The sequence below is a fragment of the Cuculus canorus genome, chromosome 2 (assembly GCF_017976375.1).
Source record: "Cuculus canorus isolate bCucCan1 chromosome 2, bCucCan1.pri, whole genome shotgun sequence".
Taxonomy (NCBI): domain Eukaryota; kingdom Metazoa; phylum Chordata; class Aves; order Cuculiformes; family Cuculidae; genus Cuculus; species Cuculus canorus.
In genome coordinates this window covers 114,550,076-114,573,062 of record NC_071402.1, presented here as the reverse complement: position 1 = coordinate 114,573,062, position 22,987 = coordinate 114,550,076, and the positions used below count along the sequence as shown (strand labels likewise).

The following is a 22,987-nucleotide window of genomic DNA, read 5'->3' as shown; positions in this document are numbered from 1 at the left end:
ATTTCACAGCTCAGAACCAAAAATAACTTGTTTTCCCATCTTCTCATGATCTGTAACTCTTCTTTTCCTTTTCTGAAGCCCTACAAAATGTTCTCTTAGGAACACGTCCCTTGATAATACTGCTACATGCCACAAAAGAAAAGAAGGGCATTGCTGTACTGGCTTTATAAGGGGCTCACCTTGGGGCCCCATCCTCTCACTCGAAGAGACCAAGCCTAGCCTACGGTTTAAAGAGAGTACTGCTAGGAATACTAGATTTTTTCATCTTGTCTTTATGAAGTTCTCTGATTGAGGCTGGTGAATTAAGCAAGCAAGGAGAGGGCATCTCATAAGTGCACAAAATGTGACTTATTCTACATAGAGGAATGTGAATCCTGCCAATGACAGCATATAAAGGTTCTAATTGGAAGTATATACATGATTTGAAAGCTGGTGGAGAGTAGGGATCGAGTGCTGAGCATCTGAAATTTCAGGTGCAATTAGTGGTTAAACTGCTTAGCATCTACTGAAAAAAACATATCCTACTTTAAAAGAGACTCCATTTTTAAATGGTCTACCTCCAAGGCCAGTTCATTTCTCTCTTGATCAGGTAAAAAGAAGAATGTGTTGGAGACCTACATAAAACTAAAAAGAAGAATCAGCATGATAGTTTAGAATAAAACCTTGGCCATCAAGCTCTGAATTTCATGTAATAAATTGGCAAATGCCTGGCTTGAAGAAAGGCATTTGAAAGTAAAAAGACACTCAGAAAATGGATTCTGGAAAATTTTGTATGGTTTAGGCTTTATCTGTTTATATATCAAAGGACACTCTTCCTAGTAGCTGCATGTCAATCTGTTCTTTCTGCTTTGTACACACTCTAAAAATTATTCTAGGACTGAATTAGTTGTCAGTTTTTGATAGCTTGGATCTCTAGTGCAGAGGATATTCAACCACTTTAAAGACACCAAGCAGAAGGTATTGCTTGCATTATGAACGGATGATCAAAAAAAATATGTCTAGAGAATGAGATGAGGCAGTATTCCTTTCTGGTTTAGAATTTAAGGATATGCCCAACTAGGAGCACCCATGGCCAGACGTATCATCATCTCACAAAAACAGCTGCAGGAATGTAAAGATATGAGATAGGCGATGGTGATGAATACTCATGCTAAAGCTTTTATATGAAGAAGGATTTAAAAGATGCAAACTGTTTAGAGCAGGCAGGAGATAGAGGGAAATAAAAGATGGTACAGAAGAACAAGGTACAGCAAAGAAGGGCTGAGATCTTATTTGCTTTTACCTTACACAGAAGAAGAAGTAAGCCACAGCACATCTGAAATCCAGGTAAAAAAGGTCTTTTTTGTTAGTTTTTCTTTTGAATAAAATAGGAAGTGATTAAAACGTGGAGGTCAAATGTTACTCAGACTCAACAGAAGATTGGAAGAGTAAGCATATAATGGGAACATTCATTAGAAAGGGTACAGGCTGGGATACCAAACTTTATGCTTCAGGGCCTAATTCTCTTGTCAGTTCTAAGGAATCAGAAAGCTACATTTTATAAGCAATTACTCTGGCAGGCAGGGAAATAGTTGTTAATTTATTTGTAATGCTTTTGACTCAAAACAGAAGGGCAGAATATGGACACAAAGGAAACACAAATAGAATTAGCAAAAATACAAATGAATCAATATGTGATGAGTGAGGAGGAAAACTCCCAACTTACTCTTTAGGAAAAGGACAGAGATGAAACATCAATTAATCAGCCAGAGAGAAACAGAATGATGTTCTCAGGTTAGGCGCAGTAACTTCAGATAGGAAAAGTGCTCCAAATTTTTTAGTGGAAGAAAAAAATGTGTCACAGTTACAAACAGAGTGAAAACAGAACTGCAGCATATTGAAAAGATGAATAAATGGATTTTTTATTAAAACAAAAATTACAGTCAACAAAATTACAGAGCGGATGCAATATTAAATGTTTAAAAGTTTCATTAATTTAAGTTGATGCTTCTTTGAGGGAAGCAATTTGCCTAAATTATTTGCTATACGTATTTTGCCATCCTGATCCTGGTTCAGTTCTAGCACAGGCAGAAGGTAATGGAGAAATAATCCTTCCTCAACAGCGCTGAAACTTGTTGACAGGAAAGGGTGATGAAACTTGAATTATGTGTTCTGTGCACAGGCGTGATTTGGCGTCAGGGCTGTTTGAGTCTAGCTTCCTTTGACAATGAATTCTCAAAGGCAGCAGGCAGGAAGAGAAAACCTGCCACTGATTTTCTGTCTCGTGAGGCATATTTGATGAACACATTCCAATTACAGAGTATGCTGTGTTATTAACTTCTCTCAACTCTGAACGCTGCATGTGTTGATAGACAATCTGTTAGTAGCTGGTGCGTCCTCCTTCATTGTCCTAGCATAACTAGCCATGCCCAAACAAACTACATGTCCATTGAAGTCTCCTTCTGCGATGGCCTGTAGCAGATGCACGAAGGACCAACTAAGAGCAGAGCAAGTACAGTGTCATTTCCCTAAGGTACTTTTATCAGCTTCCAGCAATTTGCAGGTCAAGGATTTCCTGCACCAGAAGTGGTGTCTTTAGGTGTAACAGCCTAGATAAATATTTTATGCATTAATTTGTCTAATTTCACTAAGAACCCGTAGAAACTGCTAGTGCTTACAGCACCCTGCAGCAATGAGTTCCCCTTCCTAGCTTTCCTCCATCTGCCAAATTCCATTATGAATCACCCTGAAACACCGAAAAACTATATAGCTAAAAAACTATATAGCTAAAAAACTATATAGCTAAAATACTGTTGTTATTTTTAATGGGTGACTGAGAACAGACCTTAATCTGGTATAGCTATAGAAGTATCAATTGCTTTGAATGATTCAGTACTCCTGTGTTCACATGAAAATAGAAAATTTCAGGTTTAGACATACTAGTAAAAGGACCCTTAGGAAGAAATGACAAAACGTGTTTGGTTTTTGTAAAATCTGTCAGCCACATTGTTGAGCTGATTAAAAAAGGAAAGTTAGTAAAGGCATGTTAGTAAAAATTCTGTCGTGGAGATACTTCCTGAGACTAAATGAGCAGAGACATCACAGAGCCAGTGCCGCTTACCACCAAGAGAAGACTCGGTGTTCCCACTGTAACCTTGCATTTCTATGGAGAAGGCCTTCTCTTGGCTTTCTCCCCATTCTGATCCTTACGATACACTGAGTACACACAAATGCTGGTTTTTTCCCAGACTCAGCCAAGTTTTCATGATAGGAAAACAGTACAGAGTTTGTCAGTCAGGTACAAATACTGTATTTGGGTTGTTCAGTGCAGCATATAACTTGGAAAATATTGTAACCCTATGGATTATGGAGAAAATTTCAGAAGTAACGTTGCAGAACTGCAACAGATCAAGGATGTCAGCATAATGGTATCATCCACTCCTGGCACCAAACATAAGGACTTTTCCCCGTGTTTCTGCAATGGGAGCACACACACTGGGGATTAGGATACTGTGCTGTTATATCTTTGTCATGTTGCCTTTTGAAGTGCAGGAAAATACGGACTATCTCTGAACATTTTTAATTTGCATTACATGCATTCGATTGAAGAAGTGGTTTTTAAACAGCTCTCTGAAGAGCTTGTTGCTGAAGCTAGCTGGGCGTATACGCTGTAGGGCCTAGCTTAAGGCATAGTATACAGCACACTTCCAACATATTTGGAGTTGCCCCAAGAAAACTCAGGCTGTTGCTGCTCTCCAACAGCAACTCGTCTTGTAAGAAGGATACCCACTTCTCCATCTGATGCAGAAAGCTGGTGCCAGCAGTGCTCTGCCGGCTTTAGAACAGTGATGAAAAAGGAAGCCTCTGTTTTCCTCATGCCTCCATTTCAGGGTTTTCCTTGCAAGAATAACCTCAAAGACATCCTATACACAATCAACTTAATGAATGTTCTTGAGTTTCTATGATAACCACGTGAGACAATAAAGCATTACATTTCATGCTGTCAGGTGATCATTTCAAAATAGGGTTTCCATTGGAGTTAGTGGTGTCACTAGTGGAATTAACAAGGCATCTCATCCCTCTCTTCCCCACATTTTTCTGTTTGAAACCCATCTTCAGCATACAGGTATCACCCTATAGATGCTTACAGCATGTGTGTAAGACATAATACTATTCTCCTTCCATGTGTTCTTCCAGGCCATCCCATGAAATAATGTGATGCCATTACTCCATGATTTACTACTGTTCCCTTTTGCTTCTCATATCTCTCCATCCCAGAGTACAGGAAGCTAACCTCCTGCTCTGTCATCTCAATGCAATTTCCCTTATCACCTCATGGGAGCTAACTCCCTATCTTCTTCTGCTTTAAATAAGACTCTCCAGGCTGACTTTATAAAAAGTACACTGTACTCCCTACCATCAACACAATGTTAGATTCTGTAAATAACTATATTATGACACACTTCACAAAGAATTATTAACAGTGCAAGACAATCACATTTGCCTAAACTGTCAATTAACCATCTGGGAAGCCTGCGGATAGGAAACATCTGCATTTATTTTTACTCTATCAAAATTTGATTCAAAAGTGCCGGGTTATTTCATTCCCTTGATTAAATGAGCATACAGAGTGGAATAAATAAAGGTATTGTGCAAGATAGAATAATGTCTGGGGGACAGAAACAAGCACTTTTGGTGAAAAGTAATCCTTAATATCCATTTTTTTTTCTGTGTGCCAGAAAGAGTATTTGTGCATAATATACCCAATGGATTTGCAAGGAGTGCTCTTCTCACAAACCATGAAGCTCGGGCAGCTGGAAATACAGGCTAAATCTCACCCAATGGTGAGAGGTTCTTTAAGTCCCAGTACCGAATCAGTCTCATCATGGCCATTATGATGAAGTGAATATTGGTATTCTGTAAAGTGGATTTTGCCATTACTGATTCATTGTATACTGATGATAGAATAGCCATATATTAAAAACATTTTCTGTTTATTGGCCTATCTTCTGAATAACCTTAGGTAATCGAGATACGTAAGCATTTCTTACATGTGGTGTGAGACATAGCCAAACCCATTTCCGTGACTCTAATTTATGTTTAGTTTTTAATTATTCCTTGTTTAATTGAGATCATTCATGCTTTAGTTTTTTTACTGTTGCTTTTATTAATCTGTTTGCTTATGTTAGGCTGTATGTTTCGCTAACATTATGGGGTTTGAAATTGTTTGGTAAAAGTGTCATCTAAGATTTGATGAGCCAGGGGTGAAAAACTGTTCAGAACCATTCAACTAGGTAACTTTTACAGGTCCTTTCTATCCACTTGCTTTACAATTCACTCCAGAATACTAAGAGTGTGGATGCCAGATCTTCTCCTGCATTTCTCTGGTCCTTTTACACACACTGTTAAGCTATGAGGGCAAACAGAACTGTTTACTGCTGCTGTCTACAGTCCATTCATCCCAATTTCATTCCTTCCTTGATCTTTCTTGTAGTAGTGTTGTGTAATATTTGTAAAAGAAGCACATTATGAGCCAAGGGATTTGTCTGTAAGTTCTCATTTACTTCTGCCTGTTTTATTTCTGATGAAGGTTCTGATATGAAATGTAATCTATTTAAAAGACTAGCCTAGATAGGTACTGTTTTACAGCTAATATTTTGTGAGGGTTTTGTAAACTCTGAGTCAGTATGAATATCAGCATGGGAAATATATTTAATCTTTCTGCACAGCTGTTTTTATCAAACTTCTCCTTCAAGCATTAATAAACAGATGATAAACTTCTCAGAGGAAGTTGCCATGATGCACACTGAAATAGGTTCATCCAACCTGTCCCTTCTGTTGCCTACTGGAAGGTTAATCCTTTAAATTAGGCAGAGATTTTGAGAAGGCTGGAAAAATTCAGGAGTGGTTACATAGGTGGTAAGAGGCCTGACCTTAGCTCACCATCTCACGTGAAACAAGAAGACAACTCATTTCCCTGGAAACAAAACCACTGTTTAAGTCTGGACTGAATTTTGTGATTTGCTAATTTATATCAATAGCTCAGCCACTCCAGATGGAAAATCTGACTCACAACCTGGGAGCCTGCAGGTGAAGTGAGGGCAAAACACTTCTCCATCTGTCTGCAAGCTCTGAAGGGAGTCTGTTACCAGAGGAACTTGGTAAATGCTATTCTGGACTTATGTTTTATAAAGACTGAGTTGAAAAGCTTCCCTCAGTAAAATTGGCAAAGGCATTTGCATTATTTTTAGTACAATCAAAATTTCATCCTGAAGAGGGAGGAATGTAATTTCAGAGTGACTTCCCTGACAGCAGAGACCTAGAAAGTTATTCTTCTAGTGCTTGAGAATGTTTTACATTTAAATGAAAATTACCCTGTGTGCATTGGTAATAATATTTACTCATTACACATTACTCTATAAGATCATGTTTGTTTGTTGTGTTTACCACACAGAAGTGACTCAGTGGGACAACTGTGCCATTGGGTAAATAATATTTAGGGTAAATAGTTAGATTTGTCCTTTGGTGCAAAGACAATGTGAGTATTGCTGACTGTTGCTCACTGTGGCCATTTTAGAACTTAGAAGGTACTTCAGGTAGTGCTTCAGTTCTAAAAATACATATGCTTTTGAGTGAAAAAAAGAAGATAGTATTCTAAGTGAACTTTCGTATCGGTGTTTTGTGACCTTGAAAATGGTCTCACAAAAGTAACAAGTGTTTTCCTGTGAAAAAAACCTGAATAAAATATTGGAAGTCATTAGCTCCTAAGACAATTTTAATGACCTTACTCAAAACTGCCCTGAAGATCTAAAGAAATATTGTGGTACTAGGATGTAACAGCAAATACCCAGGAACTAGCATTATATGGTACTATGGCATTAGAAGATATCATGATATAGCCTTTCACATTTGCAAAACCTTCTCTACTCACAAGATCTGAAAGATAGTTTAACAGTATTACTCTAGTCCCTCTCTACAGGTATTAGAGAAAAATGACTGTTGCAGTTGCAAAGCTGGCTGAGCCTGTTACGAAAAAGCTTGGCAGAGACTAGGAGTGATGCTCTACCTCAGGAATTAGGGATCACATGCTCCTGTTACTAGCACATGAAAATGTGCAGCAAAATGTTACAAAACTTGCCTCCTAGGCTTAAGCACAAGCCAAGGCATCCCATTTGGTATTCCAGGCCAACACAGAAATCTGTGTGCTGCTGCTCAAGAGTTGCCAAGAAATATCAATGAAGGTGTGGCAGGTAGGAGGTAGGTGTTGCTGCTGAAAAAGCATTTTGCTATATGGTAACATTATTATTTCTGTAACATTGCAGTAAAAGTAGCATAAATGGTCATCTATGGGAGGCAATATTGTGCTATAAAAATAAATCCCTCCAGAGAATACACATCATCTTGCCCAGTTACCTGCGAAAGTCCATCACTCTTTTTCTCAATTGTCAAAATCAGCTGTGAAGTTCTTGGTTGCAGATACCTGGGTTTGAATGCCTAAAGGCTGGAAAGAGGCATGATCAGTGGAGATTCCTCCTTCTGGAATTCTTTCTTCCTCCCCATCTAACACAGTCCTTGTGCTTTGACTGAAGCAGGCCGAGAAAGATAGACTATATCAGTATATATGTTTGTTTATTTGGTTTGTGCCCATGAATATGAATTAATAATACTTTTACATGCTTCAGAGCTACTGGAAGAAAACATTCATTACTCAAAAATTCTCTGTAGGTAGGTAAGAGTCAACTCTTACTCTTCTACAAAAAAAGGAAGGTAATTTTCTGTCAGTTTAGCTCACTGGACATAAGATGAAAGACAATCAAATGACTAGTAATTAAGGATGGTTAAGAGGTAAATTATGAAATACGAAAACTTCTTTTTCAAATAATCCTCTGCAACACCCTTCAGTGAAAGCTTCAAGGCTGAACTAAAGGTTGCTTTGCTTTCAGTGTTAACTTAGTTTGTGAACCTCAACTAACCAAAAATCCTTCTGAAGTAAACAGGTTAATGTCCCTAGATGCTGATTAATTAGATTGAAAATTCCGTCAAGCATCAAATCATTTGGTTATCTGAAATTGCTCTTTGGCCACTTTATATAGGCAATCAAGCATATGATAGGGTACAAATGTGAGCTTGTTATCTTATTTAGTAACTCCAGAAATGAGCACTAAATTGGAATGAATACTGTAGCACAACTATCTAAAGTTATAGATGAAGTGAAAATAATTTCTATTTTCAACACCATCCAGATTCTAATGACCGTTTCAAATTATTCCTTACTCCTCATGAGAAGTGTCTGGCCTACAGAATTATCATGTTAGCCTTGACACTGTGGGCTAATAACATAACAGAACAGCACAGAACAGAAAAGCCTTCATCGAATATTAGTTCTTCAGAGTTATTGTTTGAAGAGCTTGGACAGCAAACTTTTCTTATGCACAGTGCTCAGAGGAGGCCAGAGAAACACAAATATTACAGATGATTTCCACTCAGCTAGCGAGCCAAGCACTCTGAAAATCAGGATTCTGCCAAACCTCAGTCTACAACGGTCATACATCTCCTTTAGAGAAACACCTGTATCAAATAGCAGTGCCCAGGGACCACAACCTGACTCAGCTGACTTACTTAGCTGAGAAAAGCAATTACCCTGCCCCAGGAGACGTTGGTGTGGAGACAGTTCCCTGCCTGCTGCTCCAAAGAACAAATAAAAATTCCTTTTCTTAGTTATTGCTTAGGGTTTGTTGTTTTTTTTTTTCTGTCAGGATTATATTACTTGTCTACAATCGCTGGCATAGTAGAAACCTTTTAACCAGGACATCTCCATGGACACTAATTTATCACAATTAAACTTAATGACAGTGAAACTGCTTAACAGGGATATATTCATTCAGTGACACAGGGAGTTAAGTATTAGCAAGCTCTTAAATCAGTGTGAAAACCCAAACCACTTCCTTCACAGAGGTTCCAGTAATAATAAGGAACTAAATGCCAAATAAACATAAAATACTGTGAATAATCTCCTTATTCTTGTAGTTTTAGTTTGGTGGGTACTTTATGCCATTGCTAGTCTTTTCAGAAGCATTTTTGTCTCTCTTATCAGGATAGCTGATTAATTGAGTTGGCTGTCTACCAGTTCAGAGGATTCTACTGAATTAACGTTCAGATTTACTTAGCTTTAGCCAATCAGATGTGCAGGTATGGTGTTCCTCCAGGTCGTTCAGTTAGAAAAACAAAGCTTATATGTTGAAGAGTATAAGTTAGAGCAATTAAAAATATACGTTGCAGGTATTATATATTCCTTAGTGCACCCTACTGCTTTTCTTGTCTTTAAATTTTATATCACTGTTACAAATTGCTTTTGGAAGAAATCTGTATTTTGTTTGCATTAAATGACTATACATGTATAAACTGGATGTTTAGATTAAGAAAAAGAAAATAAAAAACTAAGAAGTCCACAGTAAAAAAGGGAAAAGTGTCTAAATCAGTATTAAAATTGACTAGCAGCTAGGATGGCTGTTTTTTTCCAGCAATACACCACTATACCAACAATCCAAATCGTCCAAATCACTTTTCACGCCACAAAACCAGAAGAAGAGATGTCTGCTGGAGAAAAGGGGAGGGGGGAGGGAGGGAAGAGAAAGAAAATAAAAAGGAAGAAGAGTAAATTACTTCTAGAAAGGAATTAATGAACAGTTAATGAATAGCTTTACTTTTGGCAGCCTACATGGAATTTCAAGACCTAAAGCCAAACCTGGCTGTTCCTGTGGAGAATTTTAGGGTGTGCAAGAACAGAATGGTCCTCATCTTTCTTGAAACACCTATATCTGCCTCAGGTCACTCAGCACCCTGGCTGAGAGCACGAGGTGACAGGGTTTCTACTGTTATGACCAAAGATTACGTGGAAGTAATGCAATAAAAACTTGCCTGTCTCATTGTTCCTCACTTCCATGCCCACCCTCTCCATGCTCACTACAGCTGCAAGAAAAAGGCATGAGGTCTGTGCCTGAACACAAACTCTTTCCTGCTCAGTTTTCCCCCGCTTCAGCAATCCACTATATTCCCCACTTCTCCATTTTCAAAGCAGAGCACTGTGCTGCACGCTCTGCCCTGTATACTCCTGGCCAGCCTAGGACAACAAATAACACAACAGAACCCATTAATAGGGGGTTTATGCAGAAAAAAGTCATTACTGACAAAGTTTCTGATCTGTGAAAGTGTATTTCAGATAATGAAAAGGACTGGGAGAAAGGGGTACATAATCAAGACTTTGTTTTGTGTTTCTTGAACCTCACAGTTCTTTTTTCTTTCATGGTAGGTATTTTGTTTTCCTCTTTTTGGCCATGAAACTTTTCCAGTGAGGATATGGAATTTCCTTCCCACACAGGAGCATCCTGTCTTTTGTCATTTTTTTGAGTGAACATGCAGGTCCAGCTCTGCATCACTCAGCAAGGTTCTTAAGGTACCACTAACTTAATCATATAATGGCCTATTATTTCATCATGGAAATAACGTTTTGAACCATGTCATGGCTAGAAAGTAACCGGCTTTGGCTACAAAGACAGATTTCTGTGTATTACTGTCTTCAGAGCAGGAAAAGAATGATTTTGCACTCAAAGTCTCCAGTCACTTAGGAGTTGGCTGTATGCTCTTTGCACCTATGCCTTTGCCTTTCATCCCTGGATTTGACATGACTTCTTTTGGACCCATGTTAAGCCAGACTGCTCCCGAGAAGAAATTTAGACCTTAGCACTGTAGGACAGCGCTAATGGAACTTTCTTACTTTCTAAACTGCACAGCAAAGCTGAAATCTTACTTGAGTAAAAAAGATAACAGCCTTCCTGTAGTGATAGGACAATGATTTTAAACTGAATGAGGGAAGATACAGATTGGATATAAGGAAAACATTTTTTACCACGAGGGTCTTGAGGCACTGGAACATGTTGCCCAGAGAAACTGTGGATGCCTCAACCTTGGACATGCTCAAGACCAGGTTGGATGAGGCTTTGAGCAACCTGATCCAGTGGGAGGTGTCCCTGCCCACAGCAGAGAGTTGGATCTAGATGATCTTTAAGCTTCCTTCCAACCCAAAGCATTCCATGATTCTTCTTACTCAAATCATATTTCAGAATACTTATAGTATGGAAATGCCCCAAAGAAGTAGAAATGCGTGACTTTCCTGTCTAATACAAAATTAGGGAAACTTTCCAGTAAAATAGGAAGGCACGCATACAAAAGATCAGCATGGAATCATAATATAAACTACATAGGATCTCCCAAGTATTTTCTTCAGCTGAGTTTCTGAACTACCTGCCATGCCGTTAATAATGTAAAGAACCTCAAATGTTCATGTTATTTGCAGAAAGAAAAGATTATGTATTATTTACAAGAACTAGCAATTAAGCACTAGATATCATCTCACAGGTAATTTTGTTCATACTGACAGACGGCTAGTGTATATACACCAGTTTTGTTCTTCAATTCATAGTGGTTTGATTTCATTCATAATTGACAACTGTATTTGCCTTTTTATATTTGCAATAAAATACTGTGCAAACAAAATTTGGGAGTATACGTGCAGTAAATCTTGTATCAACACTGACTGGCTGCCAGATTTGGAATCAGTTCACTGATTAGTTTGAGAGTGATTCATGTGAGTGATTAATTTAAATCCCTGATTTAAAAAACATTTATGGAAAGAGAACTGACAGCATAAATAGCACTTCAAAGTGCTACAACTGTTCCTTCCATGAACTCTGCTTTTGTGAAGTGTGTGGGTAAGACTTTGCTCAGGTACAACATGCCATAAGGTGATGATGTTCAGATGCCAAATCTTTTAGCCCTTCTTGCAATAAGAAATGATAAGTGTTAACAGGTTTTCTGAAGGAAAAGTGGAATAAACTCCTTTTTTTTTTTTTTTTTTAACTGACAGAAACACTAAGAGACAGCTGGATAGGCTACAACAGGCCATTTTTTAATATACCCACACTGGGAATTTCAGTGGGCTTTATGTGCACTACTTCTAGGTAGGACATGACAGGTAAAATTGCATTTTGAGTTCAGATAATGAAAGAAGTTCCTGGAGATAGTCCAATGGTTTGCTGGTGCAAGTGTGAACTAGACTAGAAGTTTCTCCCAGCACTGTCATGTCAGGCCTGGCACTTTCCCTCTCTGTACACCTTTGCCCAATACACATGGGAAATCCACAGCCGCAGTGCAGCCACGGCCTTCCAGGCTGGTCTGCCTTCCTGAACTGCTTTGCACTTCTCCAGGAGCAGTACAGGATGGATCCTATTTAAAGGACACACAAATAGCCAAATGTCAGGGCTAACACTGTAAAAGAAGGCATTCTTGACACTAGGCCTTGTTTTGAAAGGTATTGAGAAAAAAATGAAGTCACAGCATTAAAAAATGATTTCTTGCATAGATTATGAAGGAAGCAGCCCTAGAAGATCAAACAAATTCAATTATTTCTTTTTATTAGGACACAGCTGCATACTCCCCCTTGAACAGACTGAATACATAATCTCTTGCATCTTTGAACTCATCTAAATTTGGTTGCCTGCCATGGGATATTGTCTTCTGATCCTTCTAAGGCACTTCCTTTCTCAAAGTCAAAATCTCAGCAGCATTTTAATAGCTGAAACAAATTACTAGAAGCTCTCATGTCTTAATTTATGTACATATACAATCAATTGTTTAGTGGACCCTTTAATCTGTCTAAATCTGCCTGGACATGCTGGAAGCAGACAGTTTTTAACAGAAAATGACAAATAACCAACTGCATTATAGTGTTTCTTGCATGCTCCAGCTCCTTTTGGAAAGATGTATAAGTTAAATCCAACAGGTATAGAACACTAAGATCCAACATACTATGTTGCCCAGGCATCTCTCCCACATATCTGGAAGGTACTCAGTTCAAAACCAATATTCTCCTTGACAAATTTATTTTTGTAAAGTATTTTTGCAGCCTGTAGCAAATTCCATTCCACTTCTTATGGGCATATGCAACATGAATATCAGTACACATTTGTTGTGCTGCTCTGCCTATACCTTTCTAGGTAAGAAAAGAAAATTGCCCCTTTTTCCTATTGAGTATTTCAGGCTGCCAATTACAGTGAAAAGCTGCAGTAACCACCCACCATGACTTAGAAGAGTTGTTTTACACTAGTCAGGCAACACAGAGTTCACCTAAAGTGATCTGGATTGTATTTAAATTAACAACTGAAGGAAGAAGTCCTCCAGACCTCATCATTAGTCCCTCCAAAGCAGCTCCACCTTGGTTTGAAGTGAATTGAACTCTATGGAGTTGGAATGTAGAATCAGGGAGAATGGATTCTGGCCCTCCATTGCCTTCTTCCCAGGGAAAACAAAATTATTATAATGTTAATACTTGACTAGGGAACACACACAACAGTTTAATTTTTCTGGGCTTATTCATCATTCTTCAAAAACATGAAAAGCACAAGTTCTTGTTCCTGGCGGGGGGGGGAAGAAATCGCTCTGCAAAAACTTTTTCGTCATCTTTTGAAATAAGCTCACGGCAATTTGTCTTCATTTAAACTGTAAGGGATCTGGCTTGAGTCCTGGAATAGACTCTGATTCCTTTTAAAACAGGGAAATAGCTCCTAAATACACTGAGCTGCTTTTTGGAATTTATGAAGCAGAACATAAATCTAAGAGCTGGCAAGATTTAACAGTGATGCGGCAATTCTACATGAGAGAGTTCATTACAGGATCAGTTCATGATGTTTTCCGGCAGCTGGAAAATGGAATCTTTTGCAGGCTGGGAATGAAAAAAAACCTTGCTTTAAAATTATCATGTGTATACCCCAACACACAATTAGTCTAAAATGAAAGCATAGCAGAATCCATCCTGCTGTTTCTAATTCAATGAGCTTTTTTAGTGGAGGAAGAAAATATGTTTTCCTCCCACAGTGCTGCTGTGCCAGCTGAGCTGCAGCACATGATGGCGAGTGGGTCTTGCCTGTGCTTTGCTCCTCTGTAAACGTTTTGAGATGGTCAACCCTGCTCTGGTACAAGGCAGAAGCTGTTCTTGTATTCAGAGAGCACAAGAACAAGGATTGTGCCTGGCTCTGTGACGCAAAGAAGCAGCACTTCCTTACAAAGGCACATTTGTTAATAATCTCCCATAACTTCCCAAGTGGTCCTTCCTAATCTATTATTGTCATCAGTCAGCTTTGCAGCAAAAATATGGCCCAGGAGGAGCTCAAAATCTCTTTCCAGTCTCATAGCTGGAGCCAGGTTGCCAGCACTGAGCCATGTGCTGCGCACTAGAATGAGATTCCTACCCACAGCTCACTTCCACTATTCTTTCACTACTCAGATTTTGACCAGGATGAGTTGCAATATGCTGTTTTTCTAAGTGACGGTATCAGTCAGTTAGTGAATGCTACTACAGTAGAAAATCCAGTTGTTTAGCTTCTGATTCTGCATTTGTTTTCTGGTGGTCTGCAGCGTGCATGCTGAGAAATCCTCTAAATGATCAGGGGTGGCAAACACAATCACCCCAAAACATGCAAGTTCCATGGGAAATATTTTCCCTCTAGGTTGCTCTCTACCACTCTTCGAAGTATTATTTTCCAGAGATGTTAACAGGACTATTTCACTTCACTTGCTACCTGACTTCACTTGCTACCTCTCTCCAAGTTTAAAAGATAAGTAAATTAGTTAAAAACAACAGAAGGACAACAAAACATCCCATTCAGCTTTTTTTAAGGACTGCAGAAGCCCCGAGGACACCTAGAATTGAAACTTTCTGGCGGCACCCGCTCCAAGTCAGCTGTAGTTTATTACCCACCTGGCTCCCACAGTTGATGCTGGTGTAGAAGGGGATGCTGGAGACCAAGGACAGAAGCTGATTTCCCCTTTTAAGCTGAGCACTCAGTTCCCCAGCCAGCCCAAGGAGCTGGCTGTTATCATGATTTCTCTCCTCTCCTTTTAGGTGTTATGCAAGGCTCAAATATACCTTAGGAGCAAGGCCACAGAAAACACTGTTGGGAAATCAGGAGGGGTGTGGAGAGAGAATGGAGATGAACTGTAACCCACAGGGATTTTTAAAAGAAGTTTGTCTGTAAGAAGGAACTTGGCATACTTTCTTGTGGAGCCTTGCAAACCTTACATTAGTAGCTTTACTGAAGTCAACAGACAGGCAGGCTGGGCACGAACAGCACTGTTAGTTGACACCAGCAGTTATTATCATACTTTTATCTGTTGTCTCAGAAAAATGAATTATGGTGAACTACATGAGTTAGGTAATAAGGAATATTTTTTTTTAAAATAGGTGGATCAAGGAGGCAGAAGTAAAAGCAGTTTGAGAACTCTTGGCTGGAAACAGTGTCCAGGAATCACAAAACAAGATGTTAGACTGCTGAATTGAGATATTTTTGGCTTCAGCCACAAGATGTAAATAAAAAAAAACAAAACCAAAACAAAAAACCCAAAACACACACACACAAAACAAAAGCTGGCAGGGAAATAAACAGGTATTCCAGCTGCAAAGAACGCCAAATCATGAACTATAAACAGAATGCTGAAGTAAGATACCAAGTAAGTCTGCCATGTATTTATTCTGATTTGTACCAATGCTTGGCCCAAAGCCCCAAACACTTTAAAATACACTAGACAAATATAAAAAGTATGAATGAAAATGCAACTGCAGCTTCAGATTAATTTTATAGAAACTTAACATTGTTGTTGTTCTTTACAGAGCAACCACAAATGGTTTGACTTTCAGAGAAAAGTGAAGTAAGGAACAGTAAGTTCTGAATGGGACAAGACAGAGGGAGACAGAGAATGTTCTCCAATGAATGAATACCAGTAGCTTTCCTATGTTTTTTGTTACTGAGACAAAGAGGCTGCAACTCTTGGGCTTCAGCTCAACCAGGATGTACAGGTTTGCAAGCAACTTTCTGGCTGAATTTTCATTTCTCTCTACGATTCAAACCAGCTGTTAGCAGCAATTTCTGTCCTGAAATCCAATCTGTAGCTCTAAGAGACTATCATGTTGCCATGGCTCAGTGAGACCAAAAAAGAACATCACTGGTGTTTGCTAATAATGCGATATGTCTGAAAGCCTGGTTATGCTCTACTGTGCTGGAGAAGATATAATTTAACACTCTTGGACCCAATTTTACCCTCATTATAGGCAACTGAGAACTTCCTAGTGAAGCTGGTGGGCCAAGATCAGACCTCTCAATGTAAGCTCACAGACAAATAATAATCTGCTACATATGATAATGTGATTTACCCAGCACGTGAAAAAAAAGCATTTCTAATAGCTCTGTAATATCAGGGATTCTTTAAAAATATAGGAGCAGAGTATTAAGATGCATAAAAGGCAATGTATCAATATGAAAAAAGCCAGGAGCTCAGAAAAGTTACAAAATCGTTTGGTGAACATCCTCCCACTCCTTGAAGCGTTACAGGTACTTTCTTGAAGCACTGGTGAGAACAGCGTGAAGGAGAAAAGCCTGAAAATGGGGGAAAGGAAGAAGGAGAACAGACTTCTCCACAGATGAATCTGCTATTATTTTTAATAGCTTTGTTATCACCAGCTTAATTATAACTGGATTTGCTAGAGAGGATACTGTTTAGTGTTATAGCATTCAGCCTTGCTTTTTCTTACTCTCTTGCTGTACCCAGAAATGGCAGTGATGTTGCAATCCTTGAAGTACGTGCTCATAAAAGCAAAACCCACAGGGAAGCCCAGTGCATTTCTCTCCACGTGCTTTTTGTGCAAGGAGTGAAACAGTGGTTAATTACCTGCCTCCAGCCACTCCTTAAAAGCTGAAGAGCTTTTCTTTGTATTTGTATAGCTACAGTAGCCATGGCAGCTGCTCATGTATTAGTTGCAGCATACGTTAAAGCAGGCTGAGTAACTAGATGTCATGGAAGGTGAAGATACATGCAAATTTTTATTAAAAAAAAAAAAAGCCAACAACGTGCTTACTGAGAACAGGTAATAGAGATGCTAATCAAAACCAGAAACTGCCTTGTATCTCACTGTAAAGCAAGAATGACTAACAACATAATGTTGCACTGATGTATGTAATTATGCACCTGACATGTCTAACGAACCCAGGCATCTGAGAATAAATCTTCCATAAAAATAGCCTTGAATAAACACTTTCCCTCTCAAATTCGAATAACTAAAATCTTTGACAATAATAGATGTTGTATTCAGAGTGGGATTTAGAGCTAAACATAATCACTGACTCCAGCAAGACAGAACACTCTAGGAGTGGATTTCCGTGATATTTTAGTGTTTTGGTGAGGAAGGGTGAGAGTTGAAGGAAAAGGACACTGTTTGAGATTGCTGTTTCTGTCTCTGCCAGGAAGCTGTTATTGGAAGAACAAGCTGCAAGTATTTTTAATACTGTATGTCCACATGAGGATATCAGGAAGAGCAGTTCTATTCTTGTTCTTCTCTCATGGGCACAAACCCTGTATCTCAATGATTGCTCTCACACATGAGTCTGGAGGGCAATTGTCATACTCAGTTATGGGACTGGCCATAACTATTTCATTGCCCTCTTCCCTGATATTCCCACAACAAATACCTCTGGCCAAGCAGATGTTCCCAGCCCTGCATCACCTCCCCAGATCTTGACATTCCAATTCTCCTACCAGTCATGTGCCCAGGAGGCTGACTTCTACTTAACTAGTAAGTTATCTTGGTAGGCTTTTCCAAAATGTACCTGTTCTCAAAAAGGTCACAGTTATATCATCATCATCTCCGATGCAAGGGAGGAACCATTTTTAGTTTGCTTCAGATTTCATAGAATCATAGAATCAAAATGGTTCAGGTTGGAAGGGACCTCAAAGATCGTCTGTTCCAACTCTCCTGCCATAAGCAGGGATACCTCCCACTGGATCAGGTTGCTCAAAGCCCTGTCTTACTTGGCCTTGAACACTTTGGGGAGGGAGCATCTATGATTTCTCTTGGCAACCTGTTCAGTGTCTCACCATTCTCACACTAAAGATTTTTTACCATATATCTAATCTAAATCTACCTTCTTTCAGCTTAAAATCATTACTCTTTGTACTATCACTACGTGTCCTTGTAAAAAGTCCCTCATGAACCTCATGACGTTTGCACAGACCCCTTTTTTTCAAGCCTGTCAAGGTCTCAGGACCTTGCTATTCTTTGCCTTGTAAATTTTATAGAAAGACAGAATCATAGAATAGTTTGGGTTGGAAGGGATCTTAAAGATCATCCAGTTCCAACCCCCCTGCCATGGGCAGGGACACCTCCCACTAGACAGACTGCCCAAGGCCCCATCCAACCTGGCCTTGAACACCTCCAGGGATGGGGCAGCCACAGCTTCCCTGGGCAACCTGTGCCAGTGCCTCACCACTCTCATAGTGAAGAAATTCTTCTTAATGTCTAGTCTAAATCTGCCGCTCTCCAGTTTATACCTACTGCCCCTAGTCCTACCACTACAAGCCCTTGTAAACAGTCCCTCCCCAACTTTCCTGTAGCCCCTTCAGGTACTGGAAGGTCGCTATCAGATCTCCTTGGAGCCTTCTCCAGGCTGCACAAGCCCAGCTCTCTCAGCTTGTCCTCTCATGGGAGGTGCTCCAGCCCTCTGATCATCGTCATAGCCCTATGTTCAACCCCAATTCTGTGCTATCTTTTGCCTCTAAAATTCCACTAAAGGAGGGTTTAATAAGCACACGCATTGAACAATCCCTGTAAAATTATTTCCCTATGGAAGCAGTGGGGAATGGGAAGCAACCGCCCTGGAAACGGTTAGTTACAATTATTTCCATGATTTCTCCGCTCTCCATACAACGTGCCGGTACAAACAGTCTTCCAGCTTTGTGCTAGCTGCTCTGTTAGCCCTTCCCAAACGCTATCCGCATACAAAACAAACAGCTGAAACATCCCCCGGCTCCCAGCAGAGGTCAGCTTGCTCGGGAAGGCTCCCCGATCCCGGGAGCAGAGGGGCAGCGCTGCCGCCCAGCGGCCACCGGCCCCGCGGCTCAGACCCACCACTCACAGCCTGAAACAGGCGTCTCGTCCAGCAGAAGGATGGCTTCTTTATCGAAGGACACGTGAAATACGTATCCAGGGAGGCACTGCCCGAAAGCAGCGTTTTGGTTTCGGACACACGGTTTCTGAGGACTAAATAGTCATGGTCTTAACTCTATCATAGAATCATAGAACGGTTTAGAGTTGGAAGGGACCTTAAAGATCATCTAATTCCACCCCCTAACATGGGCAGGGACACCTCCCACTGGATCAGGCTGCCCAAGGCCCCATCCAACCTGGCCTTGAACACCTCCAGGGATGGGGCATCCACCACTTCCCTGGGCAACCTGTGCCAGTGCCTCACCACTCTCATTGTGTAGAAATTCCTTCTTATGTCTAGTCTAAACCTGCCCCTCTGCAGTTTATACCCATTGCCCCTTGTCCTATCACTCCATGCCTTTGTGAACAGTCCCTCCCCAGCTTTCTTGTAGTCCCTTCAGGTACTGGAAGGTCGCTATAAGATCTCCTCGGAGCCTTCGCTTCTCCAGGTTAAACAAGCCCAACTCTCTCAGCCTGCCCTGATACAGAGGTGCTCAAGTGATCCATCATCTTTGTAGCCCTCCCCTGGACCCGTTCCACCATGTCCTCCTTATGATAAGGATTCCAGAACTGGACACAATACTCTAGATGAGGTCTCACTATATGTATATTTAAGAGAGCATAAGGTGTTTGGCTGGCATTGGAGCTGATTTAGGCAAGGAAAAGATGGCCATTAGCTGACTTGTGGCTAATATAGAAGTGCCATTTCTGAGTCTCAGGCATAGGAATCAAATGTAGGAAGGGGGAAAATTACACAGATTAGTCCTTGACCTTTAAGAGGAATGGAATGGAATGGAGTGGAGTGGAATGGAATGGAATGGAATGGAATGGAATATCCTGAGTTGGAAGGGACCTACAAGGATCATCGAGTCCAACTCTGGTCCCTGAATAGGACAACCCCAAAATTCACACCATGTGCCTAAGGGTGTTGTTCAAATGCTTCTTGAGTATTGTCGGTTACCAAACTTTCACTCAAAGCACAAAACGAGCTGAAATTTCTCCCTTCTTCCGTATTTCTGTCAAACAAAAAGCAAAACATTCTTCCTGCTCTGCTCTTGATGTGAGGGGGTGGCTGCTAAGCACTATCAGCAGCTTACAGGTATGTCTGGCCTTACAGTTTCTCACTTTCTCTTTTTAATCCCCGAAGTTAAAAGTAGCCACCAACAGAGAAGAAAACTGCACTAAAGGTGGGAGTGTACACTAGTACAATTTAACTTACTGTGTGACAGAAACACTAAACTTAGTCTGAATGAAAAATGAACAGAAAAGCGCTTATGAAAGTATCACACGTCTTGATGCTTCTGAGTACACGGTGTGGGAGTGCAAGAGAGTGACATCCAGAACATAGTGTGTTAGTGACTGAAATCAACTTTCTTTAAAATAAATATCACTTTCCTTTCCCTTCCCATATGGTCTCTTGTTGAGTTTTGTGCAATCAATTTTGTACATGCTGCTTTGGACGAAGCATCCATGAGCAAGTAATTCTCACTCCAAAACAATTAGCACATGACTAGGGAACAAATACGTCAGTACATCAGTCTGGAGACTAAAATTCAGGTAATTCTCCTGCTTTAGTTGCTTTAAAAGTAAGTAATCTATAAACCATTTCTCTCTCCCATTTAAGTCCCTAGGATCATAGCCATATTGCATGCAGTGAAGTTGAGGTACATCAGCGGGGCTGACTGTCAGAAGATTTGATAGAACAGAATGGTGCTACAGAAGGTTTTAAAATGTTTACACATACTAATCAGACATGAGATAGGCAAATCTTGAATCCCTTTGCAAATTAGTAAGGAAAAAAGCGTCAGATAAAGTCAACTGATCTACTAATAAACCCTTTTGAAAGCAAAAAAAAAAAAGTCCAAAACACTGATATAAAGATTCATTTAAATGAAAAACTCCTGAGTCTTTTTCAGTAAAAAATATGAATCAGAGAATTCCAGAAGCTTTGTTTTTATTCCAAGATGCTTTAGAGTGGAGATTCATTAATTCTGGTTAGGGTTTGGGTTTTTTTCCGCAGCAGTTTTGGTTTCATACAACATAAATACCTACATAAGCCCTGGAACTGGTGAAATTGGGTTTCCAATAGAGTTTTGTCTCCTGTATCTTTTTCTTCGTTCCCTAAGCTTGCAGTAGCACTTTTCGTGGTTCACAGACAACAATACTTCCCATCATTACAGACAACCTTCCCACTTATTTCTACATATGGGGTCAATTCTCCGTACTGGGGCAGGAGCATTAGAGGTTGACAGGACACAACAATGAGCACAATGAGTTTCCAGGCTATTTCCAGTCCTCATCCATGATTTAAATGAGATTTCTGGTACAACATTTTTCCTTTTCAGTATCTAAGCTCAGCTCTACAAGAGCAGCGGTATCCTGACATTTTAAAAACATGATGAAAGGCAAAACCATTTGCATAGGAACATTGGATGTTTGCTTTAGAAGGGAATCTTATTTGGGTGACAAGGAAAAAGATGACAATGTATTTGGCAGCTTATTTAATTTTGGTAACTTCAGCATGGTCAACAGCCACCACTAAAAGTCTCTTTTTACTACTTATATTCATCTGGATAAATGCTGACCAAAGATGCCACAGTGAATTGATAGGTTTTCCTTTCTATTAGTTTTGGAATTGGAGGAGCACCTAAACAGTATGTAACTTAGGAAGGAGAGGAATGTTAGGAGGAGAGCATGTACTCAAGTTGCTCTTCTTTTTTATTGCTCCAAAGCCACAAATGCACCCTCTCCATTAACTCCAATGACAGTGCATGAAAATGTGCCACTATTGTTGTCTCAGCACCTCTGCCCACTCATGCTGTGTGCTTGGCAAACTGCAGAGGCTGTCACCCTAAGACAAGTGGCTGAAAAACTGGCTTGAAGTGTGACTGCAGCCCAGCACAACCACGTGCACAGGCAATACGTCTTAACTAGGACACAGTAACTAATAGTTCAGCTGAGAGCAAAATCTCTCTACCAGAGTTACAAAAATCCTTCAGTATTAAAAAGCCCTACTCTCTTTTGAAAATTGAACTTACCTCCTATGAGGAAAGGCAGAAGAGCACAGCTAAGCTGATGGGGCTGACAGATGCTCCTCTCCAGCCAAGTCTGGAGGCTGACTACACAGTGTCCAACATCCCTTCACAACTGAGATGGATGCTTAGTTGTGGCAGAAGAATAAGAACTTGTACACTCTGTTTTGGAAGGTGTCAGCTCTTATATCATTAGCAGCAACGTGTTTTCTGTTCAAAGAGCACCACAGGCACATCACCAGGTGGGCTGGCCCTCTTCTGTCCAAATCCTGACAGTTTCAAAACCTCAACAAGGGTCCGCTATTGCTATAGTCATAGTTCAATGACTTCAGTGAGAATAAATCGCAGCACGAATACAGGTTCTGTTCTTCATTGATCACACAGCCAGAGCATAATTAAAGTTGTTTTCATGGGAATTTTGCTTACTGAACAGCTTCAGATCCTTTCTTCTGAACTTGTATTACATGCATCTGATTCAACTGAGAAAATCTTTCTGCTTTAAATCCATTAACTTTTTCCATTAGAGAAAGCAACTCTTATATAACTGTTCTGCAGACAAGCCCATGGAGACTTTCTGATTACCTGCTTACTGACTTACAAGACAATCAACATCCAACTATGTCATAGACTTTCAGAGGCCAGTGTTGTGCTCCCTCTTCTCCCCATACAGCTATCTCCACCCATGGTATGCCCTAAAAGGAGGCAACGAAGTTTTAGGTATTAGGAGCGACCAGAACAGGTACCATGAGCTTGTTGTGTTTCAAAGCTGAAAAGGGAGCACAAGAGTCAGGAATCCACATTCCCTTCTCTACCCACTATGACAGGAGCTAAACAGCGGGGGAGGGCAGGTGCATCAGTGTTACAGCATGAAGCCAGCCAGCCACGCCTC

General features: G+C 40.1%; 1 protein-coding gene across 1 annotated transcript in view; it reads right to left on the bottom strand.

Moving 5' to 3' along the window:
• ATP2C1 (ATPase secretory pathway Ca2+ transporting 1) overlaps nucleotides 1–14,812 on the bottom strand; it is a 92,631-nt gene extending 77,819 nt beyond the window's left edge. The window contains exon 1 of the mRNA XM_054057185.1: nucleotides 14,792–14,812. The gene's annotated coding sequence lies outside the window, so the exon portion shown is untranslated. The remainder of the gene's footprint in view (nucleotides 1–14,791) is intronic.
• Nucleotides 14,813–22,987: the final 8,175 nt, after the last annotated feature.